The sequence below is a fragment of the Lissotriton helveticus genome, chromosome 5_1 (assembly GCF_964261635.1).
Source record: "Lissotriton helveticus chromosome 5_1, aLisHel1.1, whole genome shotgun sequence".
In the NCBI taxonomy this organism is placed as follows: Eukaryota; Metazoa; Chordata; class Amphibia; order Caudata; family Salamandridae; genus Lissotriton; species Lissotriton helveticus.
In genome coordinates, this window is record NC_136065.1 from 2,125,381,620 (window position 1) to 2,125,405,350 (window position 23,731).

Sequence of the window (23,731 nt, forward strand, 5' to 3'; positions counted from 1 at the left end):
GTTTTATTCTCGAGTGAAGACATATTACACGGGTCCAGAATTCTTCAGTACTACACACTGACCTTCTACAGACACTCCCTGCCCCTCTACAGACACTCCCTGCCCATCTACTGGCACTCGCTGCCCCTCTACTGGCACTCGCTGCCCCTCTATAGAAACTCCCTGCCCCTCTACAGACACTCACTGACCCTCTACAGACAATCACTATCCCTCTACAGACACTCCCTGCCCCTCTACAGACACTCACTGACCCTCTACAGACAATCACTATCCCTCTACAGACACTCCCTGCCCTTCTACAGACACTCCCTGCCCCTCTACAGACACTCTCTGCCCATCTACTGGCACTCGCTGCCCCTCTACTGGCACTCCCTGCCCCTCTACAGACACTCTCTGCCCCTCTACAGACACTCCCTGGCCCTCTACAGACACTCCCTGACCCTCTACAGAAACTCCCTGCCCCTATCTGGACACTGCCTGCCTGTAGAAAAATAGGATCTACTTTCATGGTTACCCCCACTCTTTTCTTGGTTTCAGTGTGTTTGTGAGTAGTCTGACTGGGATCCTGGTAATCAGGACCCCAGTCACTGTTCTTTTTCCCTAAATTGACCATGGTAAGTACTTCTGTACATCCACAATTGGCTACTGGTGTACCCTTGTAAGTCCCTAGTATATGGTACTGAGTTACCCAGGGCATAGGTACACCAGGTGTCTCCCATGGGCTGGCGCATGTACTGTGCCACCCATCAGACTCCACTCAAACTGTGACTGCAGGTCTGCCCTTGCAGCCTGTGTGAGCTGGTGACAGCGCCTCTCACAACAAATATACGTTTTTGTATATCTGAGGTCGCGGCACTTAAACCCTATAAGTATATGTGGGGTTCTTTTTCGTGTAACCTACCTCCATGAAACATGCTGCTGAACACTCCTTCAAGATAAGGCTTAAGGCTGCTCTCCACAGTTACCACTCTGAGAGCCTCCTGTGGTTATCAGAGGCCACCAAAATCACCGTACGTGTTGCCTGGATTAGTGCAATTTGCATCACTTAAACAAGCGTGAACCATTTACTAAGCCAGCCTCCTATACTGCTGTTCTCCTGTTACCCTAAGTCCTTCTTCTTACACTCCCTGTCCCTATCCTGACACTGCGGTCCTCTCTAGTGACACTGTGACCTCCTCAGAACACTCTACGACCCCTAATGTAGTTTAACACTCCCCAAACATCTAGTGCCACTCACTGCCTCTCTCCTGACACTTCCTGCGCCTTTCCCTGCACTCCACTCCCAACTAATGATATTGTGCACCGCCTCACAATGCTCTCTGATGCCTTCCCTTGTGTGACACTCCCTGCCTCTCTCTTGGCTTGCGGCTCTGTGCCGCGTTACTTCCTTGTAAATATGGCCCTATACGTAAGAGGTGTGGTGCAGCGGCCAGGGCGACTGACTCCAGAACCCGGATACTCATGGTTTGATCTCCGGTGCCGGCGGAAGATCAGCCCAGCACCGTGTGACTCTGGGTAATAGCTCGCTTAATCTCCCCGACGGCCCCCAGCGCCTGAATACCTTTGGGTAATTGTGCGCTTTACAAGTACTGGAATTTGTAAATGTGGCCCTATATGAAGCCCCGTACGTTTTCCACCAAACCACATTTCATTGATCGCCTCTCTCCCACATCCTCTTCTTGATCTGTGAATTCATAAATAAATAGAGCCTTCAGGTCTAATTCTTAAACGACGAAGATTGTTTTAGGTATGGAAATGCTTCGTAAACGGGAAACATCATTTACAACGCAACTTTTACCACGCAATGCTTTTACATCGCAGCTTTTACAACGCAAACCATTACAACACATTGCGCTGGGGGGCGCTCTAGGATAGGGAATAAGTTTAATTTACTGTCCAACACCTTCCCTAGTGTCCACGGGGACTGGAGTTGGAATAGTAAATTAAACTATTCACTATCCAGCACCCCAAAGCGCTATGCGATGTAATGGTATGTGTTGTAAAACTCGCGTTGTAAAAGCATGCGATGTAAAAGCATGCGTTGTAATGTCGTACATCCTTCGTAAACTGCTATTTCCATTTTAAAGCCATACTACTAGCTGCAATCGCCCCTTGACCTTGTTTCCTGACAGACTTTGATGCCAAGATGCCACACTCACTGCACATATGCGCTAAGTGTTGTTTCTCTGCCATGCCACTGCCTCAAACCAGCATATCTTGTCCACCCTTCCTCTGTGATGTCACTCCCCCAGTGCTGCATATCCTGTCCCCTCCTTCTCCTGTTATATCACTCCCCAGGGCCTTTATATCCTGCCCCTTACTCCCTCACACCTGCATATCCTGTCCCCTCCTCCTCTGTGATGTCACTCTCCAGGCCTACATATCCTGTCCCCCATATTTCCTCTGTGATGTCACTACCCCAGCTCGGTACGCCCTATCCCCCCACCCTTCCTTGTAGTGCAGTTCCTATATTCCCAATAGGCTCTGCACATTGGAATAACAAAAACGATAGTTTAGACGTAGGACTGAGGTCGACTAGGTCTCTATTGAATATGTTAGACTTAATTATTAATGCCAGCTAGCTCAGAGGTCACTAGAAACTTTCTCGAGTAAACAAGAAGGTGTTAACTTTCCTGAATAGACAAGAAGGGATTAGTTTCTGACAACCGCATAAACATGACAACTTTGCTCCCTCCAGATTAAGGAGTATATCTCCAGAGTCGCGGAAACAATAGATAATTATTTTACTCAGTCAATCGTGCATACTTAGTTTCACCAGAAGCGCAGAGAAATAGAGAGACGGGCGTTTTCAATAAAAGTGGTTATTTATTGAGCAATCTTCTTTCTCATGTAAGAGAAGTGAATTGCCACAATTGCAATACTTGTCATAAAGTAAAGTGCGTACAGTAAAAGGAGTATTGTGAAATAATACTGTAAAAGCATTTATATGGTTTCTAAGCCATGAGATACTTAAAACGGATAAAATACATACAATGATAAAAGTTGACTAAACGTACTCAACTGGTGTTTCTAAAATACGCCTACCCCGGTGTACCTAACCTAAGCCTAGTACGTGGGAAGGAGTAAGTGAGATATAGTTTTAGTTAAGATAGTTTTGCCAAGAATCTGAATCAAGAATTCTCTAAGGGTCTAATCAGCTCTGTACCTTGGTTATAGAATGAAGGAGGTCTTGTATCTCTTTCTCAGGACTCGATCTCACAGCAACCCGCAAGTGTGACTGGAAACACTGGAGCTGGATTTCTCGGCAGGAGAAAAGACAGCGTCTCTCTCAGTGCCTCAATGAGAGGGTCGGCTTCCTTCAGCACTTGTTTCAGCAGGGCGTTGGGTAAGTAGATAGCCGATCTGCTCCAAACCACCGTGTGTTTGCTAAGGCAGATGCTGGTATATTTATACCTGGAAGGTGCCGAGTTTGACGTAAGGTTGGACATAAGACGTCACTAAGAACTTACAGTTCTTTCAGAACTCCAGGAGTTCTTGGACAAATCAAAACAGAAGCCGGGGGAATTCCCGGGCTGCTGGAGGCTTGGTTTGTTTAAAGAACGCGTTGTACTTTCTAGGAGTCTATGGGAGGAGGCTTGCCGTATTTGGACTGAATTGGCTATGACTAAATATGGATATGATTCTTATGCCTTTATAAGGATATGATTTGTTATAACCACATAAGGGCATAAATCGGGAATATTTAAATAGGGTCCTAGATACGTTCACAACACCCACTCCACTTATAATGTCCATCATTACTAAATACTCAGCAATACTAAACATATAACGATGCATGTGTTTTTCAGCCCACCCCAAAATACATAAAATGCATTCAAAATGGTGTATATACGAAAAAATGAGTGTTATACTGTATGTTTTCAAGCAATGGTATCATTCAGATAATGCATATAGTTCGTTGAAATATTGGCTGAATGAATTACTAAATTTACATTTATGAAGTGGCTCTTAATACAGAAGAGAGGGTTGAGACCATTTCATCACATATTTATACAAGACTGTACATGTGCTAGAGGCTTAGTCAAAATATTGTCTGTAGAGATTCTAAATATAGAAATTCTGTTCTGTAAGAATATTTCCACTTCAAGCAGAGTATCCTGTGCCAAAAAAAGTAAATATTTTGGGAACTGAAAAATAATTTCACTCTCAAGGAAGAAAAATAGTTCCAATGTTTTGTAGAAGTTCTGTTTATCAAAACTGAAAGCCAAATTCAGAGTTCAGGGAACGCTGCGTGCTCATGTTTTGATTTAAAAGTTATTCTCGTTGTTAGGGGAGAACATAAGTTCAGATAGGCTGGCAAAGAATTTGTCTACAACAGTAGGTGAAAGTTGGACCAAGTCCGAAAAAGTAGAAATAGTGCAAATGTGAGACTCATTGCCATCATCGATGTCTAGATCAGCAATGGTCACAAAAGGTTGTACCTGTGTGCCGCTTTCATCTCGTACCTCACCGCCACCTAATCGTAATGATGAGGTCTCAACGAATGCCGTCATCAGAATAGGTAACCGCTGGGGACAATACGTTGCATGAGCCGTTACCGAACCAAGCAAAGAATCGATATCCATAGGTACTGCTGATGGTAGTGTAAGACAGACGTCCAACACGCATTCTTTTCCGCATAGCAGGCATCGTAGAACAGGTAAGATGCAATCTTGCCAGATTGGTCTGAATGAAAGAAACCAGGTAGTATTCAGATCTCTTAGCCGAGCTAAGCCGAGTACTTAAGTTATTCTTTCTCGGTATCTCATCGCTAGGATCGTTTCTTCCATTGTTGCCTGGGTTTTGTCTGTGACTTGACTTGCCATATCGGAGCAGAATGAACAAAAATAAAATTCCTGCTACGAGTCCCAAGATGAGAGGCAGGCGGCCGAACACAGAGTGCATGAAATTCGGGAAGATGCTCAGGACTGCTTCAAAGGGTGCTAATAGTCCCGAAAAAATTGTCTTAAATACATGTGCGATGCCACTGGTATCAGACATGTTTAAGATTTGGCTTAACATTTCTACGAAATGTTCGGGGCAATTTGTCGATAATAGTGCATGTATCTCTGCCGCTGTCCTTGCAACTTGCAGATCACACGTTTCTCTAGACGAGGTTAAAGGCACAGTTGTCTGTAAAAGAATAGACTTCATTCTGCTTAAAGTATCAATTCGAATAGAAGAGATATTCAGAGAAGGCCATATTGCTGCCTCCTTGTCTGATTTGCTGTTTGGACACAATACTTGCATACAGCAAATGACCCTGGAAGTAACGCTCACGAGATAGGCTGTTCCTGTCACCATGCTACAACAGCTGTGGTCACTTATTATAACATAGCTCCGTTGGAAAACTGTCTGAAAAAAGGCTCTATCTGTGTTGCAGAGGTGCCGTGAAGGTGACATGAAAGGTTATTTGATGAACCTTCGCAGGCTCCATGCAAGTTAATACCTTGACTCAGAAGTGTACCGCTTAGTGATTTTTTACAGTTGTTGCCACTAAGAAATACCTCTTTTTTCCCTTCACTATAAGATCTATGTGTATAAGGTAAAATCCAGGTTGACTTGAAGTATCCTTTACCCAACCTTTCACACAGGCCTGCTGGTATATACTTTTGGCAATATTGAAACTGAAAAGTCGTTATCGGAATTCTAATTGTACCATGTATTATCCATTCAATGACAGGTCGTTCTGACATTGTCAATGGTAATTTTTCTAGTTTTTCAATGCGCAGCACTGTATAGTCTGCTCCTTTTTGTGCCAAAGAGATTTGTTTATCTGTAAGGTTAAAGATAGAAAATAATGACGTTGTGTTGATTAGACGCCATGGCACGTAGCCTGAACGGAGGTTTTGTAACGTCCAGCCTAACTGTACAATAGAACGTAATTGGGACTGGCCATGTTGTAACATTAGCATATCCTGTTCTATTATATCAATAGCAGATGATACAATGCTGTCCAGTGAATAAATTCTGGAGGACAGAGTCGTTAACCCATTGTCCACTACAGACAGTGATTTTTCCAAATTAAATCCAATTTCCCTTATTTTTTCAGCAGTTTCAATTTGCGTTACTTTCCAAGCTTCGTTATAAGCAGCGTATATACCGGCATATATGAAACGTTTTTGATGCTGTTTGCGAGGTCCCATTAAGAAATCTCGCAAGTCAGCACCTTCTTTAAGTAAAGTCAAGTGTTGCTTAATTTCAGGTAGTGTGGATTTCTGTAGCCACTCGAGGCATAGTTTTCCCACACTATATGTTGTTATTATCCCTAGATGTTGTCTCTGGTCTGTTTGAACCCCTGTGTTTTGTTCAGGAATCTATCTTGACAGTTATTAGTGTCTGTGGGCCAGATAAACCATTTTCTCCAATCAGGATTAGTTCTGTTTTTGGTGTAAAATATGGGATACGCCTATCTCCACATCTGTAGTGCTATTACTATCAGGTATGGGCTTTGGAATAGGCGGTTTGTTTAAGTCTTTTATCTTGGCTAGGCTGAGAGAGGTTGTTTGTTGAATGGTGTCATTCAGGAATATTATATGTTCTGGGATCATGCAGGCTCTACTTCTAAGCATGACACAGGCATGAAAATGAACACAGGACAGTGGCATGATGGTAGCTTTATGCTGCACGTTGAATTATGGATCCAGATTGTATGGTGTTAGAATTATGGGACAAAATGTAAGGCATACTTTTTCGAACATGTGACGTAATTGAAAAACATCACACATTCAACTTCACATTTAGACTACTTTACAATAAGCCACATACATGATAATTCACATGGGTTAGTAGCACAGGACCAGAAACAATGTGCTGTTGAAATTATGTCTCTCTCATGTATAGATTGTGAATTATAGCCAAAAGCATAAACTGTACTTCAACATACATGAAATTGAAAAAGAAAAATGTTCCTGAAGGATACACTTGATTTGTACCTTGTACCTATTAGCCACAAACATGAGTGTTGCCACTAGAAAGTGTACATGTCTTAGCTACATATTACAATTTAAATTAAGTCATTACCTCTTACGCTTCAAGAATTATAGTGCACCACATACTCTGTAGTATATCCTATCCATTTCAATTGGGTGACCAGATGGCTGGAGATGTAAAATCGCCCAGTATGGAGTCAATGTTACTTTTATGTACTTTCTCTACATCCTAGAGGCATGTAATTTGGCATCCTGCAGTGGGATATTCTATAGAATGTGTTTCATTTGCAAATGAAGCTCTATCTAGTATGGATCATGAATTATGATACAATATACGGGAAATATTTGAAAATAATTGGGATTTTTTGTAGAAAACATGCATTTATTCACTGAAATATTCTCACCACTTCTAAGCATGGAACAAGCATGAAAATGGAGACGGGACAGTGGCACGATGTTAGCTTTATGCTGCACTTTGAATTATGGATCCAGATTGTACGGTTTTAGAATTATGGGACAAAATGTAAGGCATACTTTTTCGAACATGTGACGTAATTGAAAAACATCATACATTCAACTCAATATTTAGACTACTTTACAATATGCCACATACATGATAATTCACATGGATAAGTAGCGCATGACTAGGACCAATATGCTGTTTAAATGATGTCGCTATCATATATAGGTTGTGAATTATAGCCAAAAGCATAAAGTGTTCTTCAACATACATGAAAGTAAAAATGAAAAACCTACCTGAAGGTTACACTTGATTTGTACCTTGTCCCTTTAAGCCACAAACATGAGAGTTGCCACTAGAAAGTGTACATGTCTTAGCTACATATTACAATTTAAATTAAGTCAGTACCTCATACGCTTCAAGAATTATAGTGCATCACATACTCTGTAGTATATCCGATCCATTTCAATAGGGTGACCAGATGGCCGGAGATGTAAAATCGACCAGTATGGAGTCAATGTTACTTTTATGTACTCTTTCTACATCCTAGAGGCATGTAATTTGGCATCCTGCAGTGGGATATTCTATAGAATGTGTTGCATTTGCAAATCAAGCTCTATCTAGTATGGATCTTGAAGTATGACACAATATATGGGAAATATTTGAAAAAAAATTAGATTTTTTTATTTTAAACATGCATTTAATCACTGAAAGATTCTCACTACTTCTAAGCATGGCACAGGCATGAAAATGAACACAGGACTGCCGGCCTGGGAGGGGTCCCAACCAGAGTACCTTGTCCCTAGTGATCCGGAGGAAGGCTTCCCATCTTTCTGGGAACAAGTGCGCACCGCACGGCTCAGGGGACCCTAGGCGCGAACGTGCCCGACCTCCTGGAGCCCTGCCTGGGATCCGGGAGGCGAATGGCACCTCATCGGGACTTCCAGGGAAACCCGGCCATCTGGTCGCCCCATTGGGAAGCATTGGGTGCGACCAGATGGCCGAGGCGAGAGGGGCGACCAGATGGCCGGGACCGAAATGACACCAATCTGCCTGCCCTGAGCCTCCGTGGGAGGGCTCCCGCCTGCCCTTCCAGGGCTCCGGGGCCGCAGGGCTCTGAGGCTCCAGGGCTCCAGGGCTCCTGGGGCTCCGGGGCTTCGGGGCTCCAGGGCTCCAGGGATCCGGGGCTCCCGGGCAGCAGGGCTCAGGGGCTCCGGGGTTGTACGGCTCCAGGGCTCCAGGGGCTGCAGGGCTCTGGGGTTGCAGGGCCCAGGACCCATGGAGCCCGTCCTGGGTACTTTGCCACGCCACGGGCCGGAGGAGGGAGCCCCGGACGCCTGGGAGGTGTTGCCCGGGAACACAGCCCATCTGGTCTCCGGCAGGGAACCGCCAGACCGGGAGGGGATCCTGAGTACCTTGTCCCTAGTAATCCGGAGGAAGGCTACCCCTCTTTCTGGGAACAAGTGCGCACCACACGGCTCAGGGGACCCTAGGTGCGAACGTGCCCGACCTCCTGGAGCCCTGCCTGGGATCCGAGAGGCGAATGGCCCCTCATCGGGACTTCCAGGGAAACCCGGCCATCTGGTCGCCCCATTGGGAAGCATTGGGTGCAACCAGATGGCCGAGGCGAGAGGGGCGACCAATTGTCCGGGACCGAAATGACACCAATCTGCCTGCCCCGAGCCTCCGCGGGAGGGCTCCCGCCTGCCCTTCCGGGGCTCCGAGGCCGCAGGGCTCTGAGGCTCCAGGGCTCCAGGGCTCCAGGGCTGCAGGGCTCCTGGGGCTCCGGGGCTCCGGGGCTCCCGGGCTGCAGGGCTCAGGGGCTCCCAGGCTGCAGGGCTCAGGGGCTCCGGGGTTGTAGGGCTCCAGGGCTCCAGGGACTGCAGGGCTCTGGGGTTGCAGGGCCCGGGACCCATGGAGCCCGTCCCGGGTACTTTGCCACGCCACAGGCCGGAGGAGGGAGCCCCGGACGCCTGGGAGGTGTTGCCCGGGAACACAGCCCATCTCGTCCCCGGCAGGGAACCGCCAGACCGGGAGGGGTCCCAGAGTACCTTGTCCATAGTAATCCGGAGGAAGGCTACCCCTCTTTCTGGGAACAAGTGCGCACCACACGGCTCAGGGGAGCCTAGGCGCGAATGTGTCCGACCTCCTGGAGCCCTGCCTGGGATCCGGGAGGCGAATGGCACCTCATCGGGACTTCCAGGGAAACCCAGTCATCTGGTCGCCCCATTGGGAAGCATTGGGTGCGACCAGATGGCCGAGGCGAGAGGGGCGACCAGATGGCCGGGACCGAAATGACACCAATCTGCCTGCCCCGAGCCTCCGCGGGAGGGCTCCCGCCTGCCCTTCCAGGGCTCCGAGGCCGCAGGGCTCTGAGGCTCCAGGGCTCCAGGGCTCCAGGGCTCCAGGGCTCCAGGGCTCCGAGGCTCCAGGGCTCCGAGGCTCCAGGGCTCCGGGGCTCCGGGGCTCCGGGGCTCTGTGGTAAATAAATAATTAATTACTGGTACTATTTTTGAATATATTAACAATAACAGATAGCTCAATAAATAAGAGGCAGGATCCGATGTGTCCGAGTTGAACAGGCTTTATTCAGGCAAAAGGGAAGGGACTGGAACGGGACAGCCTGTAATAAAATAGGAAGGAAGGAAGGCAGCTGCACCATTTCATTAACAGTGCAGCATATATATAGTACAACATTTCAAATACATTACATACAGTAGGCGTAACTTGTGACAAGCGTAAGATAAGAACACATGGGCGGAAACAGAAGGCGTGTACAGGGCGTGCACTGAGACATGTGATGTGAAACGTCATAGAAATGTCATGAGTGGGCGGAAACCTGGAGGGGGCTACCTGAGAGCAGCTGGGACCTTTAACCTAGTGGTGCGCGCAAACGGGCAATGACGTGTTACTAGGGAGAACTGGGGCTATGATTTCTGCACTAGAAGAGGAGACTAAAGTCTGCGGTGTCAGGACGACATGTACCTATAGCATATCTGGTATCTGGTGTTTGGAGTACATGTTGATAGAATCTAAAAGTTATCAGGGCAAAGGCTACTTGACACTAAGGCTGGTGCATGCATATATTCTGCATGTATTGCGTGTGCTATGAATCTTCTATGAATATTAATACAGTAATTCTCTTGCATGGAGACAGAAAGACTAGACTATAGCTGAAACTGTTTATGCGGTTCAGTAGCTTAGGAATGTGAAGACGAGAAGCTGGACTGATAACTGGAAGCATAACATATTCTTGGCAGACAGGCAGGCAGAGCCAGGCTGAGGTTCCGTGACGATTTTAACCCGTGTTTGTAACATTGTCGCAAATGCATAATTTTGGTATCAGTGAACCGCAAATGATCCATTTAGTATATCCTGGTGTTTTCGCTATGCTACGAGCAAGAGCACTCCTGTTACAAACACATTTCTGTTCTACCCGTGGCATCCATCTTAGAACAAGGAAGCCATTTTGTATTCCTTGCCCTCACATAGTCAATGGACACGCAATGACCTCTTTTCATTTAAGGACACGTAGGCTTTAGCCGGCAATTCACCTTGCTAGTGACACGTGCACCTTAGGCCAGCAACGCTGTGGCAGCATGACTCGGCAAGAGCTGTCTCCCCAGCCTGAGGCCAGTCCTGCTATACTGGTTCTCGTGTTCGTTGGTCTGATCATGATTAGGCGGCCGAAGCTGGTAACCGTGCCCATTTACGACCCACAAACATCTCTTATCCTACTTTTCTATCTTCTGCACCTGGCTCTGCTCCTTTCCTTCTGGGCCTTTATTAGGGGGAGGTAACGAAATTTACGATGAGGCGGTCCGGGTCTTGAATGGAAAGTTGACATGGGATTATGATGGAATAGTGGGAACCCCTCGTTCGTAATGTTTTGACATCAGATATTGTTGACGATTCCTGTGCAACGCCAAATATTTATTGTTTAAGATACAAAGGTTTTGGAATGTGCTAACATGTAAAGAAATTTGCCTGAAGCCCAATATTCAGTATATAAGGAGCAACCCTCTTTGTACAAATTGAACAGGCTCCTAGATACTGCCCATGTGTAGTTTCTGTGACTTCTGTGTCCCTGCAGTAATAAACCTTTGGTCTTTGACGCCACCATCGAGAAGCCCGTGTTTCTGTTTGTTTGTGCACCGAGGCAGGTTGAACTCCGGGGTCTTCGGGTGTTATCCCTGACACCTCTGGACGGAACCAAAAAGTCCAGAACTCCAAGGCCGGGCACCGCGCTGCGAGGCAGGAAATAAGTGAAGGGTCAGGGATGCAGGTGGGGGCTGCATCGCTCCTCAGAGTGGGTTCAGGAGACTGGAGCTTGAATCTGGTGTCCGGGCCCTTTGAGGCCTAGAAACGGGGACAATGTGATGAATTAACGTGCACACTGTAAAACGTGGCAACATAGGCCTGATACTCGTTGCTTTCACGAGAACTGGATACTGGCATACTAGAGTTGGACACAACCATAATTGCGTCTTTAATCGATCAGAAGGGGATATACGCATATCGATCATGCACATATAACATAGGATGGGGAACACGTAGGCACATATAACAAGGCAAAATTCAATTTTCCTCATTCCCTCCTTGTGCCCTACGTTTCCATCAGGAAACATCAATATTCATGATACTATCTATCTGTTCATATAGCATCATTTGCTCGTCTCGAATTGTCTTGGAACGGGACTTAGGACTAGGAATACAAGAGGTAGCACACAAGCCGCAAATCGCAGGGCCACATTGTAAACAGAGGCAGCAACTGAATATGATCATTACTGCTATACCTAGGAATGACAATACTTTCCATCCCCAGGCAGATATGATATTCCAGAGCCAACCGGACCATGTCCAGGTGCCTGGATTCTGGTGTAACTGATGGGCAATTTTATGAAGTCTGGTTATAGCTGAATAAACAGACGGCGCGTTATTAGGAATGAAAATGCAGCAACTAGATCCGATGACTCTACAAGCTCCTCCTCTATCGGCCAGTATGACGTCAAGAACGAGACGATTTTGGAGCACGACAAATCTAATGGCAGATTGCTCTTCGGTTAAATTACCTAGAGCGGAAGTAGTCTCATTCACTACTGCTTCAAGGGTTCTGGTTAGCCTACGTATTAACTTACTATTCTGGACAGGACCTATGAAGAAAAAGAAACCTTTATTGAAGTCTTGATACTGTTCTAAGGTAGTTTCAGTTTGATCGACAATTGGGGACTCAGTCTCCCTTCTATGTCTAACGTGTACTAGATGTGTGTTTCGGTGATAATCAGATGGGGCTAGAAAAACTGGTGGCAGTAGGAAGGCAATATAACATGTTCCATCCCAATCTAGGGGCAGACGAACATATGCGGTCTGACCACAAACAAAATAAGAATGACGTGAGGCTTTGAAAATAGATTTCCCACTGTCACTATACTCGACCACAGTAGTACAATCACTATGACCTACATGTGCGGAACCATTCTTTCTGACACATAATTCGCCTTTAACTGGTAGAACTGAAATAGCAGGCAAATCTGGAGTAGTATCGGACTGAACATTCAAAACCATGAAATTCGAGGAATAATTACCTAGATCATATACTTCATTTTCTAGATCTAACCCTGTTCTATGGGAAAGACCTTCCTTGTCTGGGAAACATGTTCGATTCAGAAGGGACATATCAGTTAGGGATGACGTTAACGTGGACCATGCTCCACACGAACCATTATGTGAAAAAGGATAAGGAAAGAGTGGCAGAACTCCCTTCGGTGTCTGGAAAGGGGGGAGTCGACCACACACCCAACAATTAGTGGCATTGCTGGTCTGGTGTGAATAGTACAGCATTCGGATAAAAGTATTATTACGCATAGCAAGACGATAGGATAACTCGTGAGGAGGCAGGTCACTAAATGTGTGCTCTACTGTAACATTAGAAAACATATGTACATGTGAAATAGGAAAACATAAATGCAACGCATAACTTATGCATGTAACCATAAGGCTTAAAAATAATAAAAAGAACAGAGTAGCTATACATCGACTGCAAAGATTCTTTCGATAGCGTATTCTCTTAGAGTTTCGACTAACTCTCTCACTGTGTGGGTCTGTCTTATACATGTCAGGAACCTGTCTAACCGTTTCACCCGAGAGGGACTTAGACAATTAAACTGGCTGACTTACTAGACCTCAACTTGGATTTGTACTCCTGCTGCGGAGTTTTCTCTAACAGGGGAATTTTAGATTCAGTTTCTGGGCAGTCCTTGAGAACGGGGCAGTCTTTGAGAAAAGTTTTTGTTTTAAGTCCATGGAATTTCTTGACGTGGCTGGCGTGTAGCCACCCTTTTCGGTTTTCAATCTTCACTGCTGTCCGGGTGGTGAGGAGAACGAGGCGGGGCTCCTTCCAGCGGGGCTGCAGCGGACTTGAACGATCAAAATTTCTCACGAGGACGAAGTCGCCTGGTATGACTTCGTGCGGTTTCACTTCGGTGTTGTCTGGAAATGCAGCGGCAACCTGTGAACGACAAGATTGTAGTGCAGACATCAAGGAGGCAAGGTAATCTGTCAGCATATTACTGTCAACATCGGTAATGATACGGGGTCTAGGTGTACCCCACATATTGGGGGGACGTCCAAACACTATCTCGTACGGGGACAGACCTGAACGGGAGTGAGCGACCATTCTCATATAGAAAAGGGCGACTGGCAGTGCTACTATCCAATCTACACCTTTCTCTGCACACACTTTAGCAATGCGGATTTTCAGAGTCTGGTTATGTCTCTCTACGAGACCGGCTGCTTCAGGATGGTGTACACAATGGAACTTCCACTGGTACCCTAACAGAAGGGAAACTTGTTTCATGAGCTCGGATGAGAATGGCTGGCCGTTATCTGAATACACGACCCTAGGTAATCCATAGCGGGGAAAGAACTCACGAACCAGCTGCCTGGCAGTGGTCGCGGCTGTGTAATCTGGAACTGGATATGCTTCTGTCCACCTGGACAAAGCGCATACAACTACGAGGACATACTTGAAACCTCGACATCGCTCCATCTGAATGTAATCCATCTGGAGGACTTCAAAAGGGTGGTCAGGAGGATGGAATCCACCTTGTTCCACCGGGACACCTTTACCTGGATTGAACTGACAACATATCATGCAGGTACGCACTTTCTGCTTGGCTGCTGCTCGTAAATGCTTGTTGAACCAGAGGTTCTGAATACTGTCTAACATGGCTTTTTCTCCTAAGTGTGCTGGACTATGTGCGGTGTTAATAATGACTTGAACCATAGAGTCGGGGAGAAACCATGTGGCTTTTCCCTTCATCAACCATCCTTGATCTGTCTGGACCCCTCCTTGTTCGGACCATTTCTTGATTTCATCGGGAGTAGCATGTGACTGTATATCTATTACATCTTGTGTTGGGTCCTTAACTGTCATACAAGTAGTCTGATCTGGAATGTGTGTCGGTGTCGTGTTAACTGGACTGTCTGGAGTCTGAGCTGTGAGCTTGACTGTTTGATCTGCTAGATCGTTACCTTGGGAAATGATGTCGGTGACTTTCGTATGTGCCTTGCACTTCATGATAGCGATAGCTGTCGGTAAATGTATTGCATCTAACAGAGCTTGAATGAGGGGGCCATGCTGAATCTTGGTTCCATGAGAAGTCATAAAACCTCTTTCTTGCCAGAGTACTCCAAAGTCGTGTACGACTCCGAATGCATAACGTGAATCTGTGTATATGTTAACTTTCAGGTTCTTCGCTCGTATGCAGGCTTGGGTCAGAGCGATGAGCTCTGCTGCTTGAGCAGACAGGGTGTCAATACGATGTGTTTCTATAACTTCGGTTTCAGTAGTCACTGCATACGCGGCTACTAGTTCTCCTGTACTTGTTCTCATACATGAACCATCCACATAAAGTGTCAGGTCGGGATTAGGTAATGCAATGTCTGTCAAGTCTTGTCTTGGCTTTGTCATAGTGTTAACAACTTCCACACAGTCATGTGTGGCAGGATCTAATGTGCTAGAAAAATAAGCACAGGGCTTGTATTGTCCTGCTTGATCTTGTGTGAGTACAGATAATGCAGTACCATCACGTTCAGTAACAAAAAGTGTGAAAGGCTTACTATAGTTCGGTGTTGCTAGAACAGGTGCTTGGCATAAAGCTTTCTTTAATTCATTGAAAACAAGTGTATGTTCCTGGGTCCAAGGGAGGACAGTCGATACGGCTGCCTCCTGTGTCGTTAACTGTATCAGTGGCTTGGCTAGAAATGCGTACTGAGGAATCCATTGTCTACAGTAAGAGGTGAGGCCGATAAAAGCTCGTACCTCCTTCTGAGTCTTGGGCTGTGGAAGACGTGCTATTAACTGAATACGGTCTGGTGTCAACTGCCTACCCCTCTTGGACAGTAAGTGTCCAAGGTAGACCACTTGCTGGACACAGAATTGCAACTTGGAAGGGGACACCTTGTGCCCCATCTCGGCCAGGAAATACAGGACTGTAAGTGACGCACGCTCGCAGTCACGTTCAGAACGGGCTGTGATCAGTAGATCATCGACATACTGGAGCAGGGCAGTGTCAGTTGGCATGTGAATATTGTCTAGTTGTCTTTTAAGTGCTTGGCTGTAAATACTAGGACTTTCTGTGAAACCTTGAGGAGCTCGTGTAAATTTATAGCTTCTTCCATTTAAACAGAATCCGAAAAGGAACTGGCTGTCTGGATGAATGGGGACACTAAAGAATGCGTTCTTGAGATCGATAACTGTAAAGAACGTGGCTTCAGAATCAATGGCTGTCAAGAGTGAGGAAATATCAGGGACCACTGGGTACTGGGGTATGATACATTTATTAAGTTCTCGAAGGTCAATCACTAATCGATAAACTGGAGGTGCATTTGGATCAGTACGTTTCAGGACTGGAATGATAGGAGAATTACATACATTGGAGTCAGTTTCTACAACTACTCCTTGAGCAATGAGTTCGTCAATAATTTTGGATAAGGCTACTACAGCCTCAGGTGGCAATTTGTACTGTCGGATTCGTGGTGATACAACACCTTGCTTCAGGGTAACACGATGGGGTGTGATATGCATACAACCTACATCAGTTGGACCTTGCGCCCATAAATGCTGCGGTACATTCAATAATCTTGGATCAAAATCACGTAATACATAATGACCTTTAAAATCACGCAGAAACAAACGGACCCCTTCTGGGGAGCAGCATATGACTGCTCCTAATTCTTTCAGAGTTTTAATGCCTAATAAATTTTCTGGACAAGATTTCGTGAGTAACAAGTCTGTAGTTCGGGACAATGGACCGACTTCTAGAGTAACTGGTTTCGATATTTCATTAACAATAGGCTTTCCTGAAAATCCAAGGGAAACATTTCTAGAGCCTGAGAGCGGAGCCCCTGGAACCTCGTCATGACTGATGGTAGTCCTACTTGCCCCTGTATCAATCAGAAACTTTCTGTCTTTCCCTAATACTTGACTGTGTACATAGGGACCCTCTTGATCTACAGGAATCTCGATGAGAGGCAAGCCTACCTCCCTCTCTAGGCTGTTTCATGAATATGGCTGATAATCTGGATACTCTGACTGTGCATACTGGTACATCTGCTGTGTAACGTGTTGTGTTGCAGCGATAGGCTGCGGTACTGTAACTGTCTGTTGTGCATTCTGTGGTGGCTGGGAATTCTGTGAAACTTGTTCTTGTCTAGACGGACGTGGTCTCTCTTTAGTCTTACCAGTAGCTATGTTGTGTTTCAGAACTGCACATTCGTTTATAAAATGACCTGGCTGTTTACAGTAATTGCATGTCCCTTTAACGGGAGCTGCAGGATGACTGGCTTGATTCGGACCCCTCTTCTGACTGTCTTGTGGAACAGATTGTGCAACTAGTACTTTCATTTTCGTGTCTTTCATACGTCTCTTTTCGTGTTCCTGCTCTTCCCTGATTCTGTTCTGGTGATACTGGAGCATCTGGAGCATCTGTGACGGAGTATTAGCTTGCCATGTACTTTCGACTTTCAGTACTCGATTTTTAACTTGTGGACTTGAATTTTCGACTAGTTTGGTAACAAAAAGATGAGGGTACGATTCACTACTTGTTTTCAGACCACTATTAATAATGAAACATTTCTCAAATCTAGAATAAAAATCACTAGTATCTTCGTCTTGTTTCTGTTTACAGGCTGAGATGGCATCCCAATCTTCCTTTTTCGTGGCTAGTAATCTTGGCAAAACTTGTATTAACAATTCGGGCAAAGCTTTAGCTTTATCCCCAAGACCGGTACCTGGTACTCGTGTATTATCTTCAGCTTCTAATGCTGTCCAATCTATCTTTTTCTCTCCCACCTCCCATTCTTTTTCTTTGAGTTTTTCATATATGCCCGCAGGCAACAGGACCTTTAACATTTTAATGATATCAGGATACGTGTATTCTCCCATACGGAGCATGTCCTTTAATTCACGGTGAAACCCTGCTGGATCTTTATCATGACAGGGAATTAACTTTTTCATTTCTAAGAGCTCTATTTTCGTGATAGGGGTGTAAACAAATACTCGTTCTAGACTACCATCTTCTCCCTTAACTGGATGTACTTCTCGTAACGGATTCTGTCTGTCTATGTAGAATGATTTACTTTCTGGGGGTGAGGCGTGAACAAAATGTGGATTCAGAAATGTTCGGTATTTGTGGCGCTGTTCTAGAATGACACTAATTAAATCGGTACCTAGACCTTTCCATCTGTATTGGAGTAACTCGTTCAATACATCATGTAGAGGACCTGGGTCAGAATGTTGTTCCTCATATAGTGTAATGAGGTGCTGGATCATATATGTACCCACCAGACGTTGCTCGGCTGGGGGCAGTTTCAGAAACGTTTGTGCCACTATTTCGTCTGGAAAAGTGGTAGAATCACTAGTCCATCGGACTGCTGATCGGGCGAGTTCTTGTTCATGCATTGTACTAAGCTCGCTATAACCTATTCGTGATTTCAGAATTTGATCGGTGGCCTGGAATACTTGCTCAAGAGAACACTGTTCTGGTGCAGGAGGAGGAAAAGCTTTCTTGTAATCTAGGCGTGAATATCGGTCGGAAAGTCTAATTCTACCTACATACGCTATTCTGGAGGGATTCTCGCTGTCTACCTCTTCACTAGAAGAGTCACTCTCTTTCTCGGTTGCTCTTTTTGCTTCTCGTTCCTTGTGTATACGTATTATTTCCTTACGAATTTTCTTATACATACTCTCTATACAACCTTGTGTCTTGTGTTTTCCCTCGGCTATATTGTCACTCCACCTGGTTAGGACTTTCATCTCGTCTTGATCTTTATCTGGATAATCTTGCTCTCTTATTAAACAGTTAATCAGGAACTTTAAAATCATAAGTTGAACCTCGGCTTTCCTTTGTGACATAGCTTCGTGAATACTTTCTGGATTCTCTCCTGTACGGATGAAACGATATATTCTGTTCAGATGTTCCTTCATATCGGGCAGGGTGATCAAAAAGCTGGCCACCCGTCTTAAACGTACTGAATATAAGATCATGTGATCTTCGCCTGGAACTGGATCATATATACAGTCAGTAAGAAGTCGCTTGAGATCTGTGTATGTCGCCACTTTTGGCGTACGCTGTAACGCTACGTCGTGCAGCGTCAGACGTTTCGGTTGAGGCGGGGTGCGAGGAGCACTTCCCCCCGCAACTCCTAAACTAGAATCGTCGGTGAATACTGTACGGGCTGGTAGAGTGACTGGCATAACGGGTACATTTACTGTGGGCTGGTCCGGGGGTGCTGGAACATGAACTTGACCCCCGGGAACAGTAGTTGGCGGGACAGGAATTACATTATTAACGGGAGCAGGCGGAACAGGCAGAATATGATTTGCATATGCTGGGACTATGTCGTCCAAATAGGACGAAAGAAAAATTTCAGCTGCGGTCGGTTTGTGACGTAGCTTAATCGGGACCATTGGCGGCAGTAAATTACCGGGTACTTCCGGGGTTGCCTTCGGCAAGCCCTCGGCAAGAAGAGGATACATACCTTTAATAAGGGCATTTCTCTGTCTGTCTGACTGTTCTGCTCTAACTCGTTCACCTTCTTCTATTAATTCCCTTTCTTGGGCTTTTTCGGCGGATTCCCTACTTAATTCTGTTTTTCTGAATTCTTTTTCGGTTCTTTTATGAGATTCTTTGCGCCATAACTCGATGGCATCTTTCTGGGACTGTCTGGCTTTCTTTTTCCATAATGCTTCTTCTACTCGCATGATGCACTCGGCATCCCATGTACCTGATACGGGCCATCTATATTTCTCTTCTAGTTCCTTAGTATAGTCCACCCATAAGTCTAGATATATTATGGCATCTAAGCCATGCTTGTGATACATAAAATGTCCTGGACTGTCCCTAGGAGGGACAGGAACTGCTTCTTCGAGTAACCCTTTTCTGGTCTTTAACTGACGTAATTTCGAGAACAGAGGCATTTCGGTAATACACTTGGGACACAATACACAATAATCACAGTAATAGAATAGCAAACAAAACACTCATACCACGACATAAAAATACATTGATAACAGTTCGCACAGAATTACTACCTGATACACTGAAAACAGAACACATGAATTTCTCGAGAACGAAACTTACTAGAATTACTAGATGCACTGCTAAAACAGTACAGAACATACCGGTCCCATAAAGAGACACGTCGGACCCGTATCCACCTAGGTGAATACTTCGGACTGGATCTGTGTACCCAAACCCAACGGACCAGGAACAAACTAATGATCCTGTCTAGATACTTCCCCTGCGACGGTACTCACCGGGAAGCAGAAACTGGAAGGCCTCGGACTGGACTGGACTGCTACGACGTCGGACTACTACATACTTCGGAAACTTCGGAAACAGGTGGGCCTCCAGATACTTCGGACCTTGCTCTCTCGGCTTGGGCTCTGGTCGGGATGAACCGCATTCCACACCGCTTTGTCTGGATGTCGGACCGCAGTCTCCGTCTCCTCCGTGGGCCTGAGGGAGACTTGAAGCAGAAATATCTGCACGTGCACGGTATTGTTCCGTCACGGCTGCAGAGGGTCAGGGGACCGGCGTTGCATCGCCAGCGCGTGAGGAAGGGGTACGTCCCTATTCGGGCGCCATTTATGTGGTAAATAAATAATTAATTACCGGTACTATTTTTGAATATATTAACAATAACAGATAGCTCAATAAATAAGAGGCAGGATCCGATGTGTCCGAGTTGAACAGGCTTTATTCAGGCAAAAGGGAAGGGACTGGAACGGGACAGCCTGTAATAAAATAGGAAGGAAGGAAGGCAGCTGCACCATTTCATTAACAGTGCAGCATATATATAGTACAACATTTCAAATACATTACATACAGTAGGCGTAACTTGTGACAAGCGTAAGATAAGAACACATGGACGGAAACAGAAGGCGTGTACAGGGCGTGCACTGAGACATGTGATGTGAAACGTCATAGAAATGTCATGAGTGGGCGGAAACATGGAGGGGGCTACCTGAGAGCAGCTGGGACCTTTAACCTAGTGGTGCCCGCAAACGGGCAATGACGTGTTACTAGGGAGAACTGGGGCTATGATTTCTGCACTAGAAGAGGAGACTAAAGTCTGCGGTGTCAGGACGACATGTACCTATAGCATATCTGGTATCTGGTGTTTGGAGTACATGTTGATAGAATCTAAAAGTTATCAGGGCAAAGGCTACTTGACACTAAGGCTGGTGCATGCATATATTCTGCATGTATTGCGTGTGCTATGAATCTTCTATGAATATTAATACAGTAATTCTCTTGCATGGAGACAGAAAGACTAGACTATAGCTGAAACTGTTTATGCGGTTCAGTAGCTTAGGAATGTGAAGACGAGAACCTGGACTGATAACTGGAAGCATAACATATTCTTGGCAGACAGGCAGGCAGAGCCAGGCCGGGCACCGCGCTGCGAGGCAGGAAGTAAGTGAAGGGTCAGGGATGCAGGTGGGGGCTGCATCGCTCCTCAGAGTGGGTTCAGGAGACTGGAGCTTGAATCTGGTGTCCGGGCCCTTTGAGGCCTAGAAACGGGGACAATGTGATGAATTAACGTGCAGACTGTAAAACGTGGCAACATAGGCCTGATACTCGTTGCTTTCACGAGAACTGGATACTGGCATACTAGAGTTGGACACAACCATAATTGCGTCTTTAATCGATCAGAAGGGGATATACGCATATCGATCATGCACATATAACATAGGATGGGGAACACGTAGGCACATATAACAAGGCAAAATTCAATTTTCCTCAGCTCCGGGGCTCCCGGGCTGCAGGGCTCCGGGGCTCTGGGGTGTGTGGCTCCCGGGCTGCAGGGCTCCGGGGCTGCATGGCTCTGGGGTTGCAGGGCCCGGGACCCATGGAGCCCGTCCCGGGTACTTTGCCACGCCGCAGGCCGGAGGAGGGAGCCCCGGACGCCTGAGAGGTGTTGCCCGGGAACACAGCCCATCTGCTCCCTGGCAGGAAACCGCTCGCCTGGGAGGGTGTCTGGGCATACCCTTGCCCCTAATAATCCGGAGGAAAATTACGCCCCTTTGATGTAATCCGTGCACTCGTGGTGACAGAGGGGACCCAGGGCGCAAACGTGCCCGACCTCCTGGAGCCCTGCCTGGGATCCGGGAGGCGAATGGCACCTCATCGGGACTTCCAGGGAAGCCCGGCCATCTGGTCGCCCCATAGGAAAACGTTGGGCGCGACCAGATGGTCGAGGCGAGAGGGGCGACTAGATGGCCGGGACCGAAATGACGCCAATCTGCCTGCCCCGAGCCTCCGAGGGAGGACTCCAGCCTGCCCTTGCAGGGCTCCGGGGCAGCAGGGCTCTGGGGCACCGGGGCTCGGTGACTGCAGGGCTCTGGGGCTGCAGGGCTCCGGGGACTGCAGGGCTCCGGGAGCTGCAGGGCTCCGGGGCTGCAGGGCTCCGGGGCTGCAGGGCTCCGGGGCTCCAGGGCTCCAGGGCTCCAGGGCTCCAGGGCTCCAGGGCTCAGGAGCTGCAGGGCCCCGGGGGCTGCAGGGCTCCAGGGCTGCAGGGCCCTGGGGCTCCAGGGCTCGGGGACTGCAGGGCTCTGGGGCTGCAGGGCTCCGGGGCTCCGGGGCTGCAGGTCTCTAGGGCTGCAGGGGTCCCAGGCTCCAACCAGGCCGGGGAGATGAGGGAGTCTGCCCAGGCACGAGGGACCCCTGTCCCGGCACACGGACCCTCAGGACGCGCCCCGTTTTCCACGATTTTTTTCCAAAATTCTGCGTAGCGTGCGTAGTGGCACTACGCAAACTACGCCCAGCCCTAGTAGTAACACACCCTCTCTGGAGGCTCTCTCCTAATGTAAGCATGAAAAACCAATGTTGAAGGTTTTGCCTTTAAACTTTGGAGCAATAACTTTCTTGCTTTAGCCAGAAAGCTGTCTGGTAGCGTTTGTTTAAATCCACATTGTCGCCAAAATAACAGTAAATAAAAGATCCAAGTACAATAGTTTCTGCTCCCCTTGTATCCCTGCAGTGAAGTTCGGCAGAAGTAAATTGGAGAAAATCAACTTCAATAGAGGTTCCTCAGAAAGAAACCGGAATTACCACAGGTCACACCCAGCCACCCGTTTTTTTGTAAAAGAAACAAAGGCTCCTCTGCAAGAGACCAGCAAATGGGTCCCCGCCAACAGAGGAGTTCAGAAGTTGCAGTACAAACAAACAAGGTGTCCTCTGCAAGAGATCGGGAAAACCGGGATCTCGGCCAACAGAGGAGTATGAGGAAGTTACAACCAAGTTCACCTTCCTCCAAATAGAGGCGCGTTACACAGAGGTGCTTATAGCACTCTTACCGCCTTTAACGAAGACTTCTCCGAGTTTCAGCGTCCGACTCATCCAAACGAATTATCGGCAAGGAGAACTCCTCCCGTGGTCTTTTACTTCCGCTATCGACGTAGCGTGCGTCACGTCACACGTGGTTCGCAATGACTACAGGGTAATGTAGTTTTTCTGAAAGGCAGTGTCGTGAAATCCGCTTTACCTCACTGAACGGCAGTCAGTGTACTACCGGTAGTGGAATCATGACAACGGGTAGCACGAGCCTGGCATCTGCAGTGTTGGCAATGACTAGCATCTTGTCAGCATCGATTCGTTCCGGGGACACCTAAGAGTCTGAAGGTGGGTTCTATTATTGCCTCATAGACAGGGGTGGGTGACTGGAGCAACTCCGCAGAATGCCGCATAATGCAACTCAGCGACCTCTACCCACCCTTAAATGAATGTTGTCTTTGTGTAGTGTTTGACTTTATCTAACCTTTCACTCAAAT